The sequence below is a fragment of the Triturus cristatus genome, chromosome 6 (genome assembly GCF_964204655.1).
Source record: "Triturus cristatus chromosome 6, aTriCri1.1, whole genome shotgun sequence".
Classification (NCBI taxonomy): Eukaryota; Metazoa; Chordata; class Amphibia; order Caudata; family Salamandridae; genus Triturus; species Triturus cristatus.
The window spans coordinates 1,723,936,939-1,723,961,958 of NC_140589.1; the positions used below are offsets into that span (position 1 = coordinate 1,723,936,939).

The window sequence follows — 25,020 nt, forward strand, 5'->3', positions numbered from 1 at the left end:
TTTAAAAACATAGGTACGAGGCAGATTTCCTTTTTGGTTACACATGGATTTATTTCTGGCAATCATGAACATGTTCCCTGGCCTTCTGCCTCTACTTACAATTCAAGAATCATCACCTGCCTACATTATATCATTGAACCCCAACTCATCCAACTATCCAAAAAGTAAACTACAAACCACAGGAGGTGAAGATTAACAAGATTAAAAGCCAGGCCACTTCTGATAATCCCAAAAGTCAGACAAACCAAACCGCTGAAACAAGCATGTTCCTAATCTCCAACACTACAAAATAAAATACTTAAAGACTTAAGACTCAACCCCCAACCTATTCTCTTTCCAAAAAGACCTAAAGAATCAACTTATCAACCTACCTTAAAGACTAAATCTCATTCCCCTCTACAGTGTATGTGATGCTTTGCTATTCTAGATTTCATGTGTTCGCTCTCATTTACAAGTTTCTATTGATGTTGTATTGTTACTTCTCCTCTAAAGTTACTCCACTGTTAAATGTGAAATGCTCCGGTGCTCCTGTGGTTAGGTCCATCCGTTTTAAATACCTATAATAAATACTTGCTCTCATTCAAATGAATATTTTTCCTAAATATAGTACTGACTTTTGTTATAATTCTCATGAGCTCAGATAAAGAGGTTATGAGGGATTGTAGTGTGAGTAATATGTCATCAACAGGAAAGTGTGATCTTTAAATCCCTTTTTGTGCCGTTGACACCTTTGATTAGACTGAACTGGCAAATTGCTGACTCCAGGGATTGAGGCACCAGGACAAAAAGTAGAGGCCAAAGGGGACAACCTGCTCTTGTAGTCCTATGCTTTTTAAATGTATAAGAAAAGTACCATTCATCATTCACGCTTACAAAGCCCTCCACAACCAAGGACCAGACTACTTGAACCACTGCCTGATCTTCCACCAACCCTCCAGAAACCTCCGATCCGCACACCTCGCCCAGACACCACGTATCTGCGGCAGCCGCTCCGGAGGACGCTCCTTCTCCCACTTTGCCACAAAAGCCTGGAACACCTTCCTCCTCCACCTTCGTACTTCTCCCTCGCTCAACCACTTCAGGAAGGGACTTGAGACCTTGCTTTTCAACTAATACATGCAGCACAGCACCTGGATACCCCCTGGGGAGATTAGCCGTGCTATACGAATACTTGATTGATTGAGTTGAAATGAGCTGATTTCTATATTGATGGACCTTATTCCTGTTCATTTTTTTTTTAACACACACTTTATTATACAGTAGTCATTGCAATCAAATGCTACAACATGGATGGAGTTTTTCTTTTTTTTAACCATATGACAAAATACGGTACATCATTAACGTGCAGTATTACATACATCTGTATCCAATTTTACCTTTGGCGCATACCTTCAAGTTAGCAAATTACATCAAAACATTATTAGTAAAACTTTATGTCCCTCCCACCGAACTCCCACCCAATATATACCTCTCCCAAAAAACTTCCCTTAACTTTGCCGCTGAAAACTCTTCCGTCCTATCCTACAATATCACCAGCCAGGGCAAAAATCCTGGCAGTAGGGGGGTGGGAGGGGGGGGGGGGGGGGGGGGAGAGTTTAGGGTAGAGGAGAGAGGGGAGGCAGGGAAGAGGGGAATACAAAAATAAGAAAGGAGGCGGGGAAAAGAAAGGGGGGAAGGAACAGGCACATAATTGTCATTTGTAGCAGAATTATGAATCAAGTATGTCAGGTAGGGCCACCTGGCGTACCCTGACTATCTACGGCCTCCTCTATGTCTTCTAATCTAAACTGTTCTAACAGTTGAGCAAAGTCGAAGGAGATTGGCTTCTTCCTCAGTCCTCTATACTCCTCACGCTGCAGTGCCTCCCGTTCAGCCGTGGCCCATTTAAGTACTTCATCCCTCCATCGCGTGGGGCTGTGCGGGATTTCCAACGCTGCGTGACTAATTCTTTAGCGAGCATCAAGGCCAGACCAGCAAATCGGCAAAGCAGGGTTGCCTTCTTCGGAAGGGGAAGGAGGCCCAATAGACGGGCTTCTATAGTGGCCCATGGGGAGCTAGCGGTAAGCCGGGTGAGACCCTGGGTGACCGTAGTCCAAAACACCTTCAAGGAGGGGCAAGCCCACATCATATGAATAAAATCAGCATCCGACTGGGAACATCTCAGACAATCCGTGGAGGCGGTAGGGTACATTTTATGTATTGCTAGCGGTGTGAGATAGGCCCTATGTAATATCATCAGCTTTATCGTTTTGAATTAAAAATGACGGGAAACCCGTCTAGGGTGTTCTAGCGCCATTGCCCATTCTCTGTCATTCAATTCCCTGGCCAGCGTTACTTCCCACTTGAAACAAAGGCCCTGTAGGGGAATACACTGTTGCTTCCTCAAACCGTGGTATAACCACCTAACCAAATGCCTCCCATGCCCCATTAGATGAATAGCCCGTAATAATTGAAAGGTAGGGGGTTCTTAAAGTCCACCAACCAATGCCTCCGGACAAAGTGTATAATAGCCGCATGTGTTAAGAATAAGGTGTCCGGGACCGCATTATTACGTACAAAGTCGGCATGGGGCACCAAGTTGCCCTCCAGGAATAAGTCCCCCACAGTCACTGTACCCGCCTGTGTCCAGCTCCGCAGTCTAGCGCTTGACAACATTCCGCGCCTGGTAGGCAGGCCACAGAGTGGAATATTCGGAGCACAAGGAGTAGGTATTTTGGCATATTTTATCGCCATCTTCAAATAATGTAATGCTATTTGTAGGAGGAAGGGTGAATTCCTCGCTGCGGTAGCTCCGGGGGTTAACAAAGCCTGCAGCGTCCCTAGCTGTAACCGCTCAGGAGAGTAACCTATTTCAAATAGGTTAAGGCCGGCCAACCATTAAACCAACCATTGAAGCTGCCTGACCATGCAATATGCCTTAAAATCAGGGGCCACATACCTCCCGCCGAACTCGGCAACTGCATTTTCGCCATAGCAAGTCTGTGCCGGCCCGTCCCCCAAAGCAAGGACACCAATAATGTGTCTAATGTTTTAAAGATCCAAGCCGGGAGGGCAACCGGGAGATTTACAAAATGATATAGGAGTCTGTGCAGCATAACCATTTTTGACACTGCCAGCTGGCCTGCTGTCTTCAACAGCAATGTAGTCCAGAAAGCCACCTGAGAGCGGAGAGAGTTTATGGTCCTAATCAGATTCCCATCTATATTGTCAGCGCTGGTCCAGTAAATTATATACCCAGGTACTTGAAGGCAGTGGGTTCCAATCTGAACTGTAAAGAACCAAATTGCAGACTGGGCCTGTTAAAATTATCATAAAAGGAATATGCTAAGGACTTTGAGGCGTTTAGACACAAGGCAGATATTCCGCCAAACTGTGCGAATAAGGTGGCTACGGGTTGCATGTCCACTCTTAAATCGCTAAAGTATAATGACATGTCATCTGCATAAAGTGATACAGAGTTAATTGTCTCGCTTATCCGGATACCATATGGGGCCATATTGTGACATAATTGTTGTGCTAGAGGTTCTAATGCTAGTACAAACAGGAGGGGTGATACGTCCCACAAAATATTTGATATGCTGGAGAGATGGTGGCGCCTGTTTTAGCCCGAGCCGTAGGATTCGTATAAAGGAATTTAACCCATTGGCAGTACTCTGGGGGTAGTCCAAACTTGGCTAATACAGCCAGAATATACGACCAACTCAGGGTATCGAAAGCTTGGTGCACATCCAACGATAAACAACCTGCCTGCGGAGCTAGTGTGGAGGCTGCGTGCATCAATGCATGGAGACGGCGTATATTGAGGGAGGTACTGAGTTTGGGTATGAACCCACATTGGTCTGGATGTATCAGTTTGGGGAGGAGGGGAAGCAATTTAGACGCTAAGAGTTTGCTGAGTATTTTATATTCAGTATTAAGAATTGACAAGGGTTTAAAGGATGTAAGGTCAGTCGGGGCCTTATCGGGGTTTCAATAAGGAGGTCACTATTGCTTCCCTGGTCGTGGGTGGTAGAGTGCTCTCTGTAAGCGAAGTTGCAGTAATTTCGGGACTAGTGCTGCTGTGTAAGTGGAATAGAATTCAATGGGGAGCCCATCGGACCCCGGGGTCTTATTACAGGCCAATGCATTTATAGCAAAGCGGATCTCTGCTAAAGTGAGTGGGGCAGCTAACTCTTCAGCCTCCGAATCAGTAATAGTAGGGAGGTCTATAGCTCCAAGAAAGAGAGCGGTGGCATCCGTAGTAGCGAGGGAGGGAGCCATTTATAGACTAGTGTAAAATTCCTGAAACGTCCTATTGATATCAACTTGGGAAGTGACCAGGGTGCGGTGGAGATCATGGATCACCAGGATTGGCGTGGGAGATGATTGTGGTTTAATCGTGCTGGCCCTATCGGCCTCCGCGTGTCTACGTAGCGTATAAGCGCTCGAGTCAAACGTTCTTAGTCGCTCTAAGAGCTCGGCGTATTTAATCCTGGCCTCTTGCAGGTCGTCCACCCTCTGTGTGTCTGTACGGGCTGCTAACTCTACGGACTTTAAATTATTTTCCAAGTCCGTTATGTCGCTGGACACTTCACGCCTAACCACAATCAGGGACCCCATGGAGATTCCCCGCATTGTCACCTTAAAGGCCTCCCGTTCCAGCGATCTCTTCGTGGCAGTGCCTTCATTCTCAGTAAAGTATGTGGCAATAGCTGTCGCTAATGTAGCACGAAACACCTGATCCTCCAAATATAACAGCTGCAGTTGCCATGTTGGAATAGGCGTTGGAACTCGGCCCCAACTTAACGTCAATTCTATGGGGTTATGGTCAGATACGGTCTTAGCCAGATAAGTAGTCTGTTTAGTCACTGGGTATAAGTCTGGCGCACATAGAAAGTGATCCAACCGGGTGTGTAATTTGTGCAGGTGGGAATAAAAGGAATATTCTCGCATATTAACATGTTGTGATCTCCAAACATCAAGGAGTCCCCACCCCTGTGCCTAACGAGTCAGAGTGGCAGCCTGAGTGACAGTGTTAGTGGTCGGCAACGAAGGATGGAACCGGTCCAAATGTACATCGAATACTGCATTAAAATCTCCCCCAACACCCAAGGGTAAGACACCCAGTCTGAGAGTGCCCGCGACAGTCTGAACAAGAAAGCCTCTTGGTCTATATTGGGAGCATAGATGGATCCCAGTACCACTTGCCATCCAGGTCCCCACGCCGAAGCACATATCTGCCTTGCTCATCAATTCTACTCTTGGTAAAGGAAAAAGGGACCCTAGCCCACACCCAAATCGAGGCCCCCCGCGAGAAGGCAGAGTATGCCGTTGAATAAAACTGTCCTCTCCAGAGTCTATGTAATTTACTAGTTTACGATGATACTAAGTGTGTCTCTTGAAGGTAGATCATTTGAGTTTTACGACGATGTAACTGTGCCGCTATTCTACGTCGTTTGTGAATTACTCCCATCCCCCGAACATTCCAGGAAATTATAGTGTAAATTTCAACTACCGACATCATCATTGTTTAAAAAAGACACATTATCAGATGCCAGTCCACCCCAAACCCCACCTCCCAGGCCACCCCTCCCAGGTTACAAGTTGACAGTGTGGCAACAATCTAATCAAAACATCATTATTCCAATACTGGGTCCAACGATCCAACTCCGCTCGACCAAACTGTGCAACAAAACCTAACATAGTATATTGTAAACAATTGCTTACGCTTGTGGGGTATACTGCGTACTTAGTTCATGTACAGAACATGTACCATAAGTGGATTCGCCCAGAACTACCCGGGCCACGGGACTCATCAAAGCATTATTTACATACATCTTCGATGCTATACACTAATCGTAGAAAAAACTTGTACTGGCTGGAGACAAATTAACATCATTTACGTACTGATTAAAAAATAGACATATAAAATCTAAACGACACAGGGGTACTCTACCATCATGTATATCACGTTGTCAACCCAATGGATCATTATTTAGTTGCGTGGTTTCTGAAGGGAACAGTGCCACACTTCCTTCTGAGTCCGAATCAGTGTTTACCTCCACGGAGGAACTAGTGCTGATAGGTGGGCAGATAGAATGAAAGGCCGTAGCGGACAGGAGAGCCTCTTGTCTACCCTCCATAATCAGCTGGAGAGGTGGAGTGCTGGCCCCATGCTCTGTGTGATAAGACCCTATCGCCGCCTCCGAGGGCCCCGCTGTGATTTCGGCCGTGAAGTCTCTGGGCGTTTAGAAGTTCCTGTCCAGCCAGTCCCACGCACCATCCGGCGTGTCGAAAAAGAACAAGCGCTGATTATGAATTATCTTCAGTTTCGCTGGGAAAAGCAACGCAAACGTGAGGCCCGTTGTATGGACCCGAGCCCTGACCTCCATAAACGAGACGCGTTTACGCTGGACCGCCAGCGTATAGTCTGGATATATGGAGATTCTGGCATTGTCGATCTGTAGTGGACTATTCTTCCTCGCAGCCTGTAGTACATGATCCTGATCCCTATAATTCAAGATCCTGGCCAAGATTGGACAGGGATTTGCACTAGGAATAGGGTGACGAGCAGGAACTCGATGGGCTCTTTCAACAGTAAAGTGCGCGGATAGGCCTGCAGGAGCTAAACTTGTTTTCAGCCACTCCTCCACGTAAAGCGTTGGATTAGGCCCCTCCGTGCTCTCCGGGAGACCCACAATACGGAGGGTGTTACGCTGAGCCCGACCCTCTGCATCATCCGCTCTGGCTGTAAGGATTCGACTTGGTGGCGCAAGTGTTTAAACTGCTCATCATGGTCTTTCAACTGGGGCACCACTGCATCCAGGGCTTGCTCTGCGGTCTTGACTTTGTCTGCTAGTTTTCTATGGTCATCTTTGAGTAGATTAAGGTCTACCAAAATCGTGCCCAATTGATTTTCAAGTGCAGAACTAGAATCACGGATTTCTTGCAGGATCATGTCTAGTTTATCAACTGGGGGGGCCGATGCGGCCCCATCGTCCGTCTGCCCAGAGCGGACAGTTGAGGTCTCCGAGGGGGGGAAATCGGGATCCAGCCCTGCCAGACCTTGACATTGTTCTGTTCTTCACTCTACCCATAGCTGCTGATGGCTAGACTGGGTATGGGACTCTCCAGGTAGGGGCGCAATATGCCTCAGAACGCTTCAGTTCAGCTTTAGGACCTAGAACAATGCGCCGCCCCAACAGGGATCCAAGGACACCTGCGGTATACATAAAAAATGGCAGATAAAGTTCCTGGGGCCAGATCCAGACACCTAAGGGACATCCATCATGAGCTGCTAGCCATGCCCCATACTCTAGATCAGTTAGTCGGGCCCTATATGCGACAATGTTGCTGGCGCAACACTGCTGAAAGTTATTTCTGAGCCACAGTCCAGACTCAGCCCATGGGCCCATATTGGGATCCAGCGGAGGAGAGTGGCAGCTCTGTAGTAGCACCAACAGCCCCCACCATTTCTCAAAGACAACTCCACAACAGGCACAGTATTACCAAGGAGCTCACCGGTAGCAGTTCAGGCACTACTAGCTTTAATCTGACGCCCCAGGCACTCGCCTCAAGCCGCAGACTCTAGCTCAGGGTCGTCTGCACATCTCCTGGTTCATTATAGGCCGCTCAGCTGATTTAGGGCATCCCCCATCCACGCGACGACCCTTGAGAGGTACATCCCACTCCACAGCACTGCACCCAATTGGGGAAGGGAGAGAAAATTCCAGGCGTCAAGGAGCAAAAGAAGACCGGGCCCCCTGGCTACAACCGGGACTTCATTACCTCCACATTGATTTAGGGTGTTATTCTCAGCTGATTCTGCCGGTTTGCACTCGCATGGGACCACTCGCACAAGATCGCAAGCTCGTCGCGGCAAAATCACCCCTTTGTTCACCTCCGTACCTTATCTGGCAAGGGGGGGGACACTCACCGCAGGACGAGGAATCTCCCGTGGGCAGAAGCATCTTCTCCACAGCGTTCAGACTCGGCTGTTAGAGTCCGATACCGCTGCTCCAGCCTTGGCGAAGGGAAGCCTGCAGGGGTAGAGTGCTAGAGCGTCACGCCGGCACCGCAGGTCCGCCAGCACACCTCCAGAGGTATCTCATTTCAACCTCCCAGCAACCGCAGGTCATAACATCCCGCCACCGGTTGCACCGCTTGCGGTCAGGAACTGCCAGGCACCTCCAGTTGGGTCCGGGACCTCGCGTTAGAGGGCATGCCGCCGTCGGGCTCCAACCAGCTGGACAGGCTTCACGATAGCCCGCCTCTCCAGAGTCCACTCCCACGCTGCAGGCCCGCTGCGATGCTGGATCCTTCAATGGGCCAAACTCGGTGTAAAAGGCATCACCGCTCTTCAGGATATCAGCAAGGTGGTCCCGGCATAATCTGCCAAGTCTCATGAGGCCACCGGCAGTCGTGCCACAAAGGGGTTTCAGGATATTTAGCGGATTTTGGTGCCCCGGGCCTGGAGGTCGTCGCTTATGCGACCTCCATCTTGGTCTGCAAGCCACGCCCCCTACCTTATTCCTGTTCATAATATCTTTGAAGTGACAGGTACTCATTTCTCCATTGCATAGTAGGGAAAGGGGTCTATCAAATTATACATTCAATTTGAGTTTTATGGGGCATTGGTCAGAGATGTCACACTCCAACATGACGTACATAGTAAGTAATTACATAAGTATGGGCCAGGAGGTTAAGATGTCAATTATTGTATATGTGGAATGAATAAAAAAGAGAAATGTGCATTCCCTGGATAAGGGTCGTTTCCAAGGCCATGGTTCTAGGACGCAGTGGCCCGTCTGAAGGTCCCTTGGGTGTTGGTCTCTTTGCCAATGTCATAGTAATGAATCAGTCATGGTTTCAGCCTTGAATGAATTACTCATTATGAGTGATGGAAAGTGACAAGGTGGACTTTTGTTGTTAGAGCTTTCACATGCATTTACAATGGTCAACAATAGCACCCTAGTCTGCCTCTATGTGGAAGTTGGCTTGACAAGCCATTTTAGATTGGTTTAAATCTCTTCTGCCAGGCAATTTCAAAGTGGTGGCAATGCCACATTTTGATTTGGAGTAGTAGAGCTCATCTGTGGGGTGCCCCGGGATCCTACTGTACCTAGTGGCCTTTAGGAGAGTTAATAAGGCTGTCTTCATACACTGATGACATACAATTAAATCCGCAAATTCGATTAAACAACTTCCAGCTCCATCAGTTGCTATCTTTATGTTGATCAGAATTTAATGGGCGTTAATCTTTTGAAGATTAAAGGCATCAAAATTGATGTCCAGGTACTGCGCAATGACCCGCTTTGCTGGTCCACCACATATTGGCCCCAGAGTCGGGATCCCATTTCATTTCTTTTTTCTTAAATTTTTTGAAATATCTTTATTTGTATTTTTTAATAAAAGTAACAATGTACCTTATGAGGTAGGGATCTGTTATCAACTGCAGGTGCAATTGATATCGTCATGCATACTGTACATATATCATATGTTTTAGTCCATGCTTGTTTTACATATCAGGCAAGTGTACATGATATTATAAGTTTCATGCATGGCGAAATTTTTATACTTTAAGTCACACCCATATGACCATTGGGATGACAGTATGTGCGTCTATCCCTATCTCAATGTTGTCGTTCATCTGTGCGCCCCTCCGGCATCTCTCATGATCTTCTGGACCTTATTGATCATTTATCATCATAAGCATAAGATGCAAATTGGATACAGTTAATAACCAAACTGTCACAAGAAAACAACGGGACCAACAGCAATTCGTCAGGCCTGGGTCTTTGTACATAGGAAATGTAAACTATTATCACATCAAAGCTAATATATGCTCGCCTCCCCTCCATCTCGATTCCTGGTGTGAGGAGTGTGAGGATCTCCCCCTTACCCACATTTTATGTCGGGATCCCATTTCATAACTTGCATTCTCTGTTGAAAACCTGCATATTCTGTTTGACCGTGATCTTGCTTTTAACATTGAAGTTCAAAGTGTGTGGACCACAGGCTTTTTACATATGAAGCTGCTCCACTTTTGTCTACATCTGTCGTACATACTACCATGGTTGGTGCAAGCATACTGTCACATAATGACTACTGTAACTCCATGGGAGGGTGTTCATTTGTTTTTAACAAGCACAGCTCTGCCATATTATTTGGTTCCAAGTTAAATATTTTCCCTAGTGTAAAAAATTGGCAAGAAATCTATCAAGTTGTGTTCAAGCGAGGAAACGACAGTCAATGACTAGATAAAGTCAAGGGCAGAATGTTATGTTAATGATTTCAAACTTCACTTGGCTGGACGATACAGAACTTTCATACCAAGTTCCAAAGTGTCAGACCCTAGCATTATCTTAGGTGTACTATTTATACAGGGGAAGTTCTTGCAATTTTGGTGCAATAGTTTATAATACACAAAGTGTATATGATCGCCCCCCCCCTATATCAAAATCAGAGAGCTGATGTAAAACCTTTTGATTGACTACCAAAAAAATATAATTTTTTTGAATATTCTTAAAGAACATGTTACTCACCTTTGGTATCGCTCTTTCTAGTGAATACTCTATATATACGCATATTCCTCACCTTTATATGATCCCCAGGTGTCAGACTGGATTCTGAAGATTTAGCAGCAGTGTTCCCTCACACTGGAAGGTGGCGTTGTGTGACTCCGCACTGACTTTGCCCTCGGATGTGGAGGTCAACAGCTATACCAGTTCACAGATTTCTAGATTGTGACTGTTTAGATCGGAAGGGAGAACATACCACAGAATTGAGAGGAGGAAGGATGGTGAGGAACCTGAGGTTCAATACATGATTCACCAGAAAGAGTGTTACCCCAGACAAGCAACTTGCTCATCTGATGGATAATTTTAACTGCAGATTTCCCATCTTTTGAATGGATAACAAAGCAGTACCTTCCAAGATGGCGGGTCTGTGGAATGGCTCAGATGAAAAAGTCCTGCAGAACAGAGTGAGCAAAAAGCCCTTCTCGTCAGATCTGGCTGGCAAGGCACTAGTACTTCTTGAATGCATGTACTGACTCCTAGGTCGCAGTGCCAGTGCAATGATAGCAGCATTATCCCTGGTGGAATGGGACTCATTTCTTCTGGAGACTAGTTCTTGGCCAGTGTAGCAGATCTCAATGCAGAGAACTATCCACCTTCATAAAGTCCTTTTCTGCACTACTATGACCATCTTTGCACCAGAGAAACCTGCAAAGAGCTGATTGTCCATCTGATGGTCTTTGGTGCAATTGATGAAGAACTCAAAGTTCTTTTAGGAACCAGTCGGTATAGTCTCTCCCCCTGTTTCGAGGGGTGAGAAGAGGCAAACAACACTTGAAGAGTGACAGATTTTTCAATGTAAAAAGCTGTAACTACCTTAGGCAAGAAAGTCGCTCTGGTTCACAGTACCACATTGTCTAGAAAGAAGTGCTATAAGGTGGCTGCCCCGAGTAAGCTTTTAGTTCGCTCACGTGAAGATCCGAGGTCACAGCGACCAGTAACTCGGTCTTCAAAGTCATAAGAGTTTATGGAAAGCTGTGCATGGGTTCAAATGGTGTGCACATATGAAAATGAGGACCAAATTAGGATCCCACTATGGTATCACAAAGGGTTTTAGTGAAAATAAAGGAATCAAATCTTTCGAAAATCTTATCTCAATGGGTGTTTCAAACAAGGAAGGTTGGTCAGGTAAACGCAAAAAGGCCGAAGGATAACCTTTAACGGTGCCCAATGCAAGTCCTTGCTTGGCCAAAGATAAGACAAACAAGAGAACATCCAACAGTTTGGCCTGCAATGGATTAGTATTGCGGGTGCCGCACCAGGCTGAAAACAAATCCCAAAGTCCTGTGTACGTAGTACTCTGGAAGTATGCCCAGCAGGCATGAGGACATCGACAACTTCAGGAGACAGATCGAACACCGTGAACTGCCACTACTCAATCTCCATACATGAAGGTACAGAGTGAGCAGGATCAGGTTCGGGTGCAGAACCCTGCCCTTCCGTTGAGACAGAAGGTCCTCTCAAAGTGGGAGCCTGATAGAGGACAAACACTCATGCACCAGATTTCAGGGTATCTCACTCGCCTTGCCCAATCCAGTGTTACAAGTATGACTTGTGCACAGTTGTTCATGGTCTTCTTCAGAACGTCTGATGGATACTTTTAACAGGAAATGTAGCAACAGAAAGGCAGCAACAGAAAGGCATACAGGTGTCTGGTCTCCACTCTATTCACAATGTGTCACAGAGGGAGAGACTTTTTTGAAACTCCAGCATGCAAAAGTGTTGACATTGAGCATTTTCTTAGTGGTGAAAAGACTTAGTCAGGGTTCTACCTGTGCCACTTCAGAGTATAATCAAAACTATTGAACAAAATAAAAAACCTTTCATTCCGCCCAGTGTTCTTAAACGGGCCACTCAAACACTGGTGCTGTCAAGACTGGACTATGGGAGCGCAGTCCTCTCAGGAATAGCAAAATCACATCTGGCTCCCATAAAAACAACTCTGAATGCGGCAGCCAGAATGGTCACCGGAATCAAGAAATTCGACCATATTTCTCCTGCACTCAGAGAACTTAAGTGGCTCCCAGTCGAAATGCGGATTAGCTTCAGAACAGCCTGCCTCACTCATAAAGCCCTACACACCAACAAACCCGAATATTTGGCGGCCAAACTCAAAAAAGCCGGTCAGGTCAGGAACCTCAGAAGCTCAAACTCCCTCCTACTCACCCCGCCAAAAAATCGAAAACAAAAAACTGCAGCACAAACCTTCGCCAGAAGCGCGCCTAAAGTTTGGAACTCTTTCCCCCTCACATCAGAATAATTCCTTCTTTTGTAAAATTCAAAAGCCAACTCAAAATCCTGTTCCTCGACCGCTCCCTAGGGAGCCGATAGGATCAATTGGAGCGGGGAAGCAGACTCCTCGCACTGATCCGACTCCTTGTTCTCAAGAATGCGAAGCAGATCTCCCAACCAGCGTCATGCACTGTTAATGCGTTTTTCTTTTTGTTTTGTTTGTTGTGAATCTCTGCAATGTATCTGCTGTAAAGCGCTCCGATACCCTCGGGTCAGGCCAGCGCTATATAAAACTTCTTAAGTTATTAAATAAATAATCACTATTTTCAATTTGCTAGGTACTAGGGGCTGAGCTTGTTTACCCTGGTGTTCAAAGATCCTACAAGGTAGTTCACGACTAGGGAAATGCTCTGTAGCTCCAGCCAGCTGCGGAGGTGAAGTGCCTCCAGACACAAGGCCTAGGACCAAGTACCTCACCCCTCCCCACTTGTAGCAGTACCATGTGGCGGTTGTGTTGTCTGTGAGAACCCGAACCAGCCTACCTCCATCAAGTTGATGTGGAGATGAGTATTATTTAAAGAAGAAAGTCCTCTGGTATTCCACTCTTGCAGATGACCTCTCCATCCCAGCAAGGATGCATTCAGCATCAACTCAAGGTGGGGCAAGGAGATGGGTCTGACACCAGTCCAGTTACAGTTGCAGGTGTTTGCATACTCCTCTCTAATTTGGATCAAATGAGCTAAGTTCCCCTTGTGCTGGTCCCGCTGAGATTTCAGGTTCCACTGCAGAGCCTGCATATGTCACCTGGCATAATTAGCAGGATGTCAAGAGGTCCACAAGCCTCAGATCCACTCTCATTGAGACCCAGGACTGAGGCCAAAACATCAGCATCGTAGCCCGAATGTCCTGGGCTCATTGTGGTAGATGGAAGGACCAAAACTGCACCATAACCAGGATGGCTCCAATGAGTGGGATTCTCTGCAAAGGACACAAGTGAGACTTCAGCACGTGGATTGTGAACCCCAAAAATGTCAAGAGGTACACCATCATCTGGAAGTGGTCTACACCTGACTGTGGCAAGCCCGCCTTCAACAGTCAGTTATCGGGTTAGGAAAAAACTGAGATCCGCAGTCTCTGACAGTGTGCCACGACTAATGCCATCACTTTCATAAACATCTGATGGGCACTGATGAGGCCAAAGCGGAGCACGGCAATTTTAAAATGCTCCTAGCCGATATTTGAGCCGCAATTAGTCTCTGGGACTGCAGGACTAGACTCAAAATGGGTGAAAGTGGTGAAGATCCTGTTATGCAGGTAGAAAGGTCTGGGGAATGTGATGTGTAACCCAGGTGTCTTTAAAGCGTTCCATTGCTGAATTGCCCTTCTCACCAAACAGACGCGACCCATCAAATTGCATGTCCATTAAAGAGGCTTGCATGTCTCTGGAGAATCACATGGATTTCATCCATGAATGCCACCGAAGCACTGGGCTAGTGCAGAGTGCTCTGCCCTAGCAGTCAGTAGTGTCTGGACCAAGCGCATAGTGTACTTCGCTGCATCCTGACCATCTTGGATGATTTGAGTCAAATTGGGTTGAAATTCCTCAGGGGCTGCCGGCAAACATGTTTGTCAAAGAATTGGTATACCTCTGCAGCAAGCAGATGGCATTGACCAACCAGAGAGGTAGGGGTGCCGAGGAAACATCCACTTCCTAAAGGTCTGAAGTCGATTCGACTGTCAGGATGTGTCATGGTGAAATAATTGGGGTTCACTCTACTGGTTGTAGCTTGAACCCCCCCCCCCCCCCCCCCGCCCCCCAATAAGAGTGTCAATTAAGGCATCATTACCAAGCGTTGAAAATGTAATAGGTCTCGGCCTCGTTTAAGTTAAAGCAATTCTGTTTGTAATTAGGTGGCTTTTTAGCTTTGCTTTTATTAGTGGTTTTCAACCTTTCATGTACATAACATGCATATGTATGCATATATGTATATGTATGCATGCAGTTATATTTGTATTTATAGATATGCAGTGTTGGACCTGCGATGGGCAAGCCCAGCACAAAGGGGGTAGCTTGGCTCGAGTGACAAGGCGGTAGAAGGCTGTTGTGTTAAGCCGGCTATGACCAAATAATAACTCCCTGCACACCACATAAAAAGAAGGACACCACACCACTGTTATAGAAAAATACGTTTCGTTTATGTAAAAGTTCTCTGGGTTGGAAGAAGTTCAATTAGTTAATCACATTCACCTTTCTTACATGGGTTTGATTAGCTGTGTACTGGTTGCGTAGGAATAAATGGTTGGACTCTAATAAATAAATATACTGGATAAATATCAGGATTCAATACATTTGGAATAAATATCAGCAATGACTGGAATAAATATCAGCAAAACATCACAGTTGCATAGCAAGTTAGATACCGATCGTTTCACATAAATATCTCAGGGTCATACTGGTATCGCTGCCACCAATTAATCACTTTCAGGGTAAACACATTTAGATTGCCATTTAATGCGGAATGCGCGCTCTTACAGTTTTTGAAGTGTTCATGGGTTCGGGCTCTCTGGGCACAAGATACTCGTGATAATCCTTTAGTTGCACTTAAGCATATTGCGTGTGTATCTGGAAGATAAAGACATACAATGACTACGGCAATTACACTCCGTGGCCAGCCGGTTTAATACTACTGCGGCCGGAGGAGTCTGTGCGCTTCTGTCAACGCAGGCGGGGTCTCCGAAGGCGGCTTCAGTTCACGAGTCCTCAGACCGTTGAACGGGCTGCCGGAGGGGTCAAACTACCTGCGCGCACAGTTCAAAATTGGAGCCGCACCTCAGTCCCGGAACAATGCGGCAACTTCAGGGGAAGAGACGGTCCCACCTCACTTTAGCTGCGCCGGTAAGCGCTCCAGTCAGTATGGCCCTTCTCCCAAGGGCAAAGGGGGGTTCCAGGGGCTCCGCGATCCTCCCTCCGATCTCACTCACGGGGGGGGCTCCCGCCCACAACAACAGTCCCCAAGTCACTCGGTCAGGGCAGAGACCAAATGAAGGCCAGCCTTTCCCCGCCCCAGCGCAGCACCTCACCTTCTGTCCACGATCAGCGCTTCGACGGCGGTGGGTTCGGAGACGTCCGAACGCCCGCCAGGAGGCACTTAAGTTGAAGGGGCCCTGTCAAGGGTCGCAGTCGCGATCTCACCACTGGGGGAGGCGGGGAGGCTCTAACTATGGCCAAAGTCTCTGAGGGGCAATTGGGCACTCGCTGGCCAGGCGCTGAAGGCGAGAGGTCACTGCTCGCGCTTCTGACTGGAACGCCAGTCAGGGTCCACGCCAACAACCTCGGCTGTACTTCTGCCTGCGCTATCAGCTGCCTCAGGGGGGGGGAACAGGGCAGGTGTCAATCTGGTGTCAAGTCCTCTTCTCCACTTTTTCTCATCATGGCCGCCAGGGACTGGGCCTTTTATAGCCAGTGCCCTGGGGTGCCAGCACGAGCCAGAAGGTTCTAGAACCTTCCCTGGCTGTGTCAATGACATGGCCCTTCCAAGGTGTCTTTTTGGTCATTAGGAGCCACCATACTGGGCTTCCTAAGGCAGCCATTTTGTGTACTTGTAACTTCTGAGGGGATTCCTGTCAGGTTTGCAGGTTACACAAAGTGCGCCAAAACCTCCAAAGGGTCAGAGGTCAGAAGGACTCCAATGGGAGTCACTCTCAAAGGGGACAATGGTGTCCACCATTTTAGGGTTGACAACCTCAGTGTGTAATGCCACCGGTTCCGTCAGGCGCCTTGTACATAGGTGCCAGGAACTTGGTGAGCAACTGAGCGTCAAGGAGCATCTAACCCCATGGGACAACACACAAAAAGGTCCTGGTAGACAAATAAAAAGCGACAAATTTTAGGAGGCACGGGGGAACAAAATAAATCATGGTGTGAGGGGACTCTCAGAAGCAGACAGGTCTAACATGCAGATATACACATACATATATATATGTATATATATATGTGCATATGTGTGCGCGTAGAGAGGTAGAGAGAGGCAGAGGTAGAGAGAGGTAGAGAGGGGTAAAGAGGGGTAGAGAGTAGTAGAGAGATGTAGAGAGTGAGTAGTAGAGAGTGAGTGTGAGTAGTAGAGAGTGAGTAGTAGAGAGTGAGTAGTAGAGAGTGAGTAGTAGAGAGTGAGTAGTAGAGAGTGAGTGGTAGAGAGGGAGTGTGAGTAGTAGAGAGTGAGTAGTAGAGAGTGAGTGGTAGAGAGTGAGTGGTAGAGAGTGAGTGGTAGAGAGTGAGTGGTAGAGAGTGAGTGGTAGAGAGTGAGTGGTAGAGAGTGAGTGGTAGAGAGTGAGTAGTAGAGAGTGAGTAGTAGAGAGTGAGTAGTAGAGAGTGAGTGTGAGTAGTAGAGAGTGATTGGTAAAGAGTGATTGGTAAAAGTGAGTGGTAGAGTGTGAGTGGTAGAGAGTGAGTGGTAGAGAGTGAGTGGTAGAGAGTGAGTGGTAGAGAGTGAGTGGTAGAGAGTAGTAGAGAGTAGAGAGTTGTAGAGAGCGAGTAGAGAGTAGTAGAGAGTGAGTGGTAGAGAGTGAGTGGTAGAGAGTAGTAGAGTGAGTAGTAGAGAGTGGTTAGAGAGTAGAGAGTATTAGAGTGAGTAGTAGAGAGTGAGTAGTAGAGTGAGTAGTAGAGAGTGAGTAGTAGAGTGAGTTGTAGAGAGTGAGTAGTAGAGAGTAGTAGAGTGAGTAGTAGAGAGTGAGTAGTAGAGAGTGAGTAGTAAAGAGTAGTAGTGAGTAGTAGAGAGTGAGTCGTAAAGAGTAGTAGAAAGTAGTAGAGAGAGTAGTACAGAGTGAGTAGAAGAGTGGTAGAGAGTAGTAGAGTTAGTAGTAAAGAATAGTAGAGTGATTAGAGTAGAGTAGTAGAGAGTAGTAGAGAGTGAGTAGAGTGAGTAGAGTGAGTAGAGAGTGAGTAGTGGAGAGTGAGTAGTGGAGAGTGAGTAGTGGAGAGTGAGTAGTGGAGAGTGAGTAGTGGAGAGTGAGTAGTGGAGAGTGAGTAGTGGAGAGTGAGTAGTGGAGAGTGAGTAGTGGAGAGTGAGTAGTGGAGAGTTAGTAGTGGAGAGTTAGTAGTGGAGAGTTAGTAGTGGAGAGTAGTAGAGGGAGTAGTTGAGAGTAGTAGAGAGTAGTAGAGAGTGAGTAGTAGAGAGTAGTAGAGAGTGAGTAGTAGAGAGTAGTAGAGAGTGAGTAGTAGACATTAGTAGAGAGTGAGCAGTAGGGGGTGAGCAGTAGAGAGTAGTAGAGTTGAGTAGTAGATAGTAGAGAGTGAGTAGTAGAGAGTAGTGAGTAGTAGAGCGTAGTAGTGAGTAGTAGAGAGTGAGTAGTAGAGTGAGTAGTAGAGAGTGAGTAGTAGAGAGTAGTAGTGAATGAGCAGTAGAGAGTAGTAGAGTTGAGTAGAGAGAGAGTAGTAGATAGTAGAGAGTGAGTAGTGGAAATTGAGTAGTAGAAAGTGAGTAGTAGAGTAGTAGAGAGGGGTAGAGTAGTAGAGAGTAGTAGAGAGTAGTAGAGAGAGTAGAAGAGAGAGTAGAAGAGAGAGTAGAAGAGAGAGTAGAAGAGAGTGAGTAGTAGTGAGTGAGTAGTAGAGAGGAGTAGAGTAGTACAGAGTAGTAAAGTGAGTAGTAGGGAGTAGTAGAGAGTGAGTAGTAGAGAGTAGTAGAGTGAGTAGTAGAGAGTAGTAGAGGGAGTAGTAGAGAGTAGTAGAGAGAGACTAGTAGAGAGTAGTAGAGAGTAGTAGAGTGAGTAGTAGAGAGTAGTAGTGAGTGAGTAGTAGAGAGAGAGTAGTAGAGTGAGTAGTCGAGAGAGAGTAGTAGAGAGTAGTAGAGTAGTAGAGTGAGTAGTAGGGAGTAGTAGGGAGTAGTAGAGAGTGAGTAGTAGAGAGTAGTAGAGTGAGTAGTAGAGAGTAGTAGAGTGAGTAGTAGAGAGTAGTAGAGTTCGTAGAGTAGTAGTGAGAGACTAGTAGAGAGTAGTAGAGTGAGTAGTAGAGTGAGTAGTAGAGAGAGTAGTAGAGAGTAGTAGAGAGTGAGTAGTAGAGTAGTAGAGTGAGTAGTAGTGAGTAGTAGAGAGTAGTAGTGAGTGAGTAGTAGAGAGTGAGTAGTAGAGAGTGAGTAGTAGAGAGTAGAGTAGTAGTAGAGAGTAGTAGTAGAGAGAGTAGTAGAGAGTGAGTAGTAGAGAGTGAGTAGTAGAGAGTGAGTAGTAGAGAGTGAGTAGTAGAGAGTGGGTGAGAAGTAGAGAGGAGTAGAGAGTAGTAGAGTGAGTAGTAGAGAGAGTAGTAGAGAGAGTAGTAGAGAGAGTAGTAGAGAGAGTAGTAGAGAGAGTAGTAGAGGGAGTAGTAGAGAGTAGTAGTGAGTGAGCAGTAGAGAGTAGTAGAGTTGAGTAGAGAGGGAGTAGTAGATAGTAGTAGAGAGTGAGTAGTAGAGTGAGTAGTAGAGAGTGAGTAGTAGAGAGTAGAGTAGTAGAGAGTGAGTAGTAGTGAGTGAGTAGTAGACAGAGTAGTAGAGAGTAGTAGTAGAGAGTAGTAGAGAGTAGTAGCGAGTAGTTGAGAGAGTGATAGAGAGAGTGGTAGAGAGAGTGGTAGAGAGTGAGTAGTAGAGGGAATAGTAGAGAGAGAGTAGTAGAGAGTAGTAGAGTAGTAGAGAGTGAGTAGTAGAGAGTGAGTAGTAGAGAGTGAGTAGTAGTGAGTGAGTAGTAGTGAGAGAGTTGTAGAGTAGTAGAGAGTAGTAGAGAGAGTAGAGAGTGAGTAGTAGAGAGAGTAGAAGAGTAGTAGAGAGTAGGGAGTGAGTAGTAGAGTAGTACAGAATAGTAGAGAGAGTAGTAGAGAGTGAGTAGTAGAGAGTGAGTAGTAGTGAGTGAGGATAGAGAGTGAGAAGTAGAGTAGTAGAGAGTGAGTAGTAGTGAGAGAGGAGTAGAGAGGAGAGTAGTAGAGTGAGTAGTAGTGAGTGAGTAGTAGAGAGAGAGTAGTAGAGTGAGTAGTCGAGTGAGTAGTTGAGAGAGAGTAGTAGAGTAGAGTAGTAGTAGAGTGAGTAGTAGTGAGCGAGTAGTAGTGAGAGGGTAGTAGAGAGAGTAGTAGAGAGTGAGTAGTAGAGATTAGTTGAGTAGTAGAGAGTGAGTAGTACAGAGTGAGTAGTAGAGAGAGTAGAAGAGTAGTAGAGAGTAGGGAGTGAGTAGTAGAGAGTAGTACAGAATAGTTGAGAGAGTAGTAGAGAGTGAGTAGTAGAGAGTGAGTAGTAGTGAGTGAGTAGTAGTGAGTGAGTAGTAGAGAGTGAGAAGTAGAGAGTAGTAGAGAGTGAGTAGTAGAGAGAGTAGAAGAGTAGTAGAGAGTAGGGAGTGAGTAGTAGAGAGTAGTACAGAATAGTAGAGAGAGGAGTAGAGAGTGAGTAGTAGAGAGTGAGTAGTAGTGAGTGAGTAGTAGAGAGTGAGAAGTAGAGAGTAGTAGAGAGTGAGTAGTAGTGAGAGAGGAGTAGAGAGTAGTAGAGTGAGTAGTAGAGAGTAGTAGGGAGAGAGTAGTAGATTAGAGAGTAGTAGAGAGTGAGTAGTAGGGAGTGAGTAGTAGGGAGTGAGTAGTAGAGAGTAGTGACTCTCTGTCCCGCCTCTCAGTGGGTCACCATCTGTCCTGTGGTTTGCTGTTGCACCAGTCGGGGCACGCACAAACAGTGACTCGCTCTCGCCTCTCAGTTGGTCACCATCTCTCCTGTGGTATTCTGTGGCACCAGTCGGTGCAGGCACGAGCAGTGACTCTCTCTCTCGCCTCTCAGTGGGTTTGCCATCTGTCCTGTGGTTTGCTGTGGCACCAGTTTGTGCAGACACGAGCAGTGACTCTTGTGCATCTGAGTGGGTTACCATCCTCCCTGTGGTTTGCTGTTGCACCAGTGGGTGCAGGCATGAGCAGTGACTCTTGTGCATCTGACTGGGTCACCATCTCTCCTGTGGTTTGCTGTGGCACCAGTCGGTGCAGGCAGGAGCAGTGATGTCTCTCTCGCCTCTGTGGGTCACCATCTGTCCTGTGGCCTCCTGTGGTACCAGTCGGTGCATACACGTTCGTTGGCTTGCTCTCGCCACACACCCACACTGTGTGGCTTTGATTTGTCCACGTGCCCTGTAGTTTAGTCTTGTGGCCGGGAGAGGCTGTCCTTCGTGTTTTCGTGTCTGCACATCGGTGTGGGAGTAAACATCCTTCACAATGAATTCGTTATAACGAAGACTTTAACCCCGCATACTTTCACTCCGCAAAGACTTTAACTCCGCATACTTTCACAACGCCAATACTTTCACTCCGCATACTTTCACGCCGCAAATAATTTGACAACGAAAATGAGATGTAAAGCAGGGAAAATATGAAAAAAAGCAACAAAAAAAAGGAACACTGATTTAAAGATTGCATTTCTTAAAGATATACGGTGCAGAAATAAAAGTCAGAAAATTAAAGCTTTTGAAAATTAAAAAGGAGATTTACTGACAGTTGCTGACCTGCACTGCATACTCGACACTTGACACTCGAGGGAGAAGTTGCTCACGAGTACATGAAAATGTTGATGTGCCTCTCCATGCTGAATTATATTGAACAAACTTACTTTTATTGAAAAAAATTACGGCGCGATGCTCTAACGATGTAGAGTGGCTGAAGAATATTAACCATGATGAAGCGGTTTAGAAGGTAAGCGTAGGATATTGAAGCGTATATTAGTCTCTTTTTTATCTTTAGAATTCTTGATGATGAAAGCGGTAATCCATTTTTTAATACTTTTACATAACAGAGCGAGTTAAACGGAAACGGATGCAGGAGAGATCTGCGGGAAGGTAAGTTTGATTTTATTATCAAAAAATGATGTAGAGAGTTAGAGAGATATTAGCCGTTTTTTTTCGTGGCAATAGCAAACGTAATAAACTGCGTGGAAAATGTACTTTTACATGTTTTCATGCATTTTTCGTTATCTTTGCATCGTTATAAAAACATGCGGAGTCATGGCATTTGAAGAGATAAAAATGCGTTGTAATGGTATGCGGAGTGTTTGGCTGCGGAGTAGAGTCATACATTCTGGTGTGGGTGGTGGACTTCACACTGTGCGCATGTGGTGCAGACCCCGGGCCCCCTCACTAACTGGATTCAGACCCCATGCTCCTGATGTTACACAGACCAGGCATTGGGAGGGGGAGCTCTGTGTTGTGATCCTGCTCGTGCGAGACCTACCTCTCGAGCAACAACTGCGAAAGTGATTTGTATTTTTAAGGTCTGCATGTGAAGGGATGTGATGTGTATCTGGAATGCAGTTTTTCTTGTCTTGTCTTGTCAAAACGGCTTTGTGATATCGGGGACTTAAAACTTTCTATAACCAGATTGGAAAAGCTGGGATGGGGTGGACCCAACTGAAGCATTGCCTTGTCCTCCCCGTGCGCCTCTGAGCTCCGTGCCTGTTGTATAGACATTTCTTATCTGCTTGTTAAATAAACAAGCAGATAAGTAAAGTCTTCACGGCACATATAAAGCAGGCAACCGTGTCCCGAATGGACAGACTAAAAAGCCAAAAGGAGGCACCCTGGGCACCTTATTTCCAATGGCGGCGCACCGCTTAACATAAACGGTGATGCAAGCCAATGGGAAAAAGGGGCGGGGCTTGAAGCTTTTTTCTAAAACTGACTTGATCACTATAAGTCTCAAGGCGAGTGGCGCATGCGCGCTCCAACGCCAGCCGAGACCTAAAAAGGAGTAAAGGATTTGATGAAGTTTGTCCAGGATGTAAAACCTCTGTCAGAAAATTGGTTTTGCCATTCATAGTGGATAACTGCAAGTCTAAAGCTTCTGCCATGCGCCTAATCACCACGGCAAAGAAGGCACGCTCTTTAGTTGCTTGTCGTGTGGAAAACACAACCTACTTTCTGGGGAGGTGCCCACACCATTGACATCTAGCAAGTTGAGATTTTCATTCTCGTCATGAAGGGAAAAATGTCCCCTTCATTACCATCTGGACAGAGTGTGAGCCAAATAGCTGTTGGAGCACCAGGGTGCGACTCCAAGATAAAGGCATGATTCTATCTGAATTGGAATGGACTGGAGGTAGGTGCCTAGGTACAGCATCGAGACGCGACCTCGGTCAAGGCTGAGCTGGATGACACGGCCAGAGTTGGAGAGGACAACAGCAACAAAGTCACCCCATGACATTGATGTCAAAGGGAATGGAGTGGATTTTAGTGCCAGACTAAGTCAGATCCCACATCAGAGCAGAACCAGAGGCAAGTTCTGGAGGCACAAATGGCAGAAAGGGTAGACCTGCATGTGGAATCCCGAACGAAAGCTTCTACGGATCCTTGGGGCCTAAAGGTGCAAGAGGAGGGAGCCGAATGAGTGCCAGAAATTTGCAACATGGCCTCTCCTAAGGCCTTAATTTGTTACTTTGCCGCCCCGCGCCCCGGAACTCAGGGTGCATTGGGATCAGTTGCAGATCCCACTCTTCAGCAAGGGACAGAAAGCTAGACTGTAAAGCACCCTAACGTACTCGCGATTTGTCAGATGAATCCACCTCAATCTTTTTGTGCTTCTGTTTTCATTTCAACTTAATTGATAACTTGGGGAGGGGCGTGGCCTGACATCATGGATGCCTAGACGTGTTTTAGTCTAGCTCCGTGCGGCGCCCCGATTTAACTCAGAATCCTGCATTATCAGTGCACTACAATGATCCCGGGCCGTATCCTGATCTAATGCAGACCCCCGCACATCTACCGATAAAGGTTGCGGATCAATCAATCAATCAATCAGGGGTTTGTAAAGCATGCTACTCATCCGTGAGGGTCTCAAGGAGCTGGGAAGGGGGGAAAAGCGTCTGGGAAGGGGGGAAAAGCGTCTCCGGATCAGTCAAGGAGCCAGGTTTTTAGGTTATTCCTGAACGGGTGTAGGGTCGGGGAGCGTCTGATGTTCAAAGGGAGCTCGTTCCAGGTCTTGGCTGCGATGTAGGAGAAGGCTTTCCCACCGGTTCTGTGTCTGCGGATGCGGGGGACCTCTGCCAGGGTGAGGTCGGAGGAGCAGAGGTTCCTATTGGGTACGTGGAAGCATACTCTGTCGTTGAGGTATTTGGGTCCGATGTTGTTGAGGGATTTGTAGGCGTGGGGGAGGAGTTTGAAGGTGATCCTCTTCTCGATGGGGAGCCAGTGGAGGCCTCGTAGGTGTTAGGTGATGTGCCCGTGACGCGGTGTCCCGAGGATGAGTCTGGCTGCGGCGTTCTGGATTGTTTGGAGTTTGTGTAGAAGAGTTCTGTTGACTCCGGCATAGAGGGTGTTGCCGTAGTCCAGTCTGCTGGTTATGAGTGCGTGTGTGACAGTCTTTCTACATTCAGGGGGATCCATTTAAAGGTCTTACGGAGGATGCAAAGGCAGTTGAAACTGGTGAATGAGACGGTGTTGATCTGGCGGTTCATGGAGAGGGAGGAGTCAAGGATGATTCTGAGCTTCCAAGCGTGGTCTGTCGGGGTAGGTGGGTTCCCGAGGGCGGAGGTGAGGATAACTTTGTAACTCTCGGAGTAGCGGGGCTGCCCGGACTGCGTAGCGGCGGCATCTTGTCCTGAAGGGACCTGAGACGCAAGCTTGAAGAGGAGGGTTGAGTGACGGAGTTTCCTGGGACTCGTCCCCAAGAACCGCCGAGGTGAGGAGAGCGAGTCCGGGGCTCCGCGGCAGTGGTCCAGATCCTGGAACTGTGCGAAAGCGGAGGCCGAGACACCGACGGGTGGGCGAGGCGCAGAGGCGGAGCCCTACATCGAGAAGCGGAAGAGTCCTCCTAATCCTGCTCCTGTACGGAGCTGTCGAGAGAGGCGCAGTTTTTGAGGACCGAAGTCTGTTGTGGAGTGACCCGGACCCGGCGTGCGCAGACGGTGAAAGCCTGTCCCATATGAGCACGGGTTGTGGTGCGCCCCCGTTTGAGACCCCGGGAGGAAGGGGGACGCTACCCGGGCCTAGTGCATAACTTGCTGGTGCGTGGATCTCCTGAGCCGAGGCGGGGGACGGCGGCCAGAGGCAGGCGCCTGGATTCAGTCGGCCCTCGAGGAGCAGAATACCGAGCGCAGCACTGGATACCAGTGAGGTGCGCTGGGTACTAATCAGACTCCCCTGGCAATAACCTTAAGCGGGCTTTGCCCGGCTGCGCTGAGAGACTGCTGGTACTATGCATTTCTCCATTCCGGCAAGATTCAGTGGGGCATAATAAATCTTGACAGCGGAGGCAAGTTAC

The 25,020-nt window shown here is 47.1% G+C and overlaps 1 protein-coding gene across 2 annotated transcripts in view; it reads right to left on the reverse strand.

The window, feature by feature from the left end:
* RAB3GAP2 (RAB3 GTPase activating non-catalytic protein subunit 2) overlaps window positions 1-25,020 on the reverse strand; it is a 687,447-nt gene that overhangs the window by 380,098 nt on the left and 282,329 nt on the right. The gene's annotated exons all lie outside the window — the stretch shown is intronic.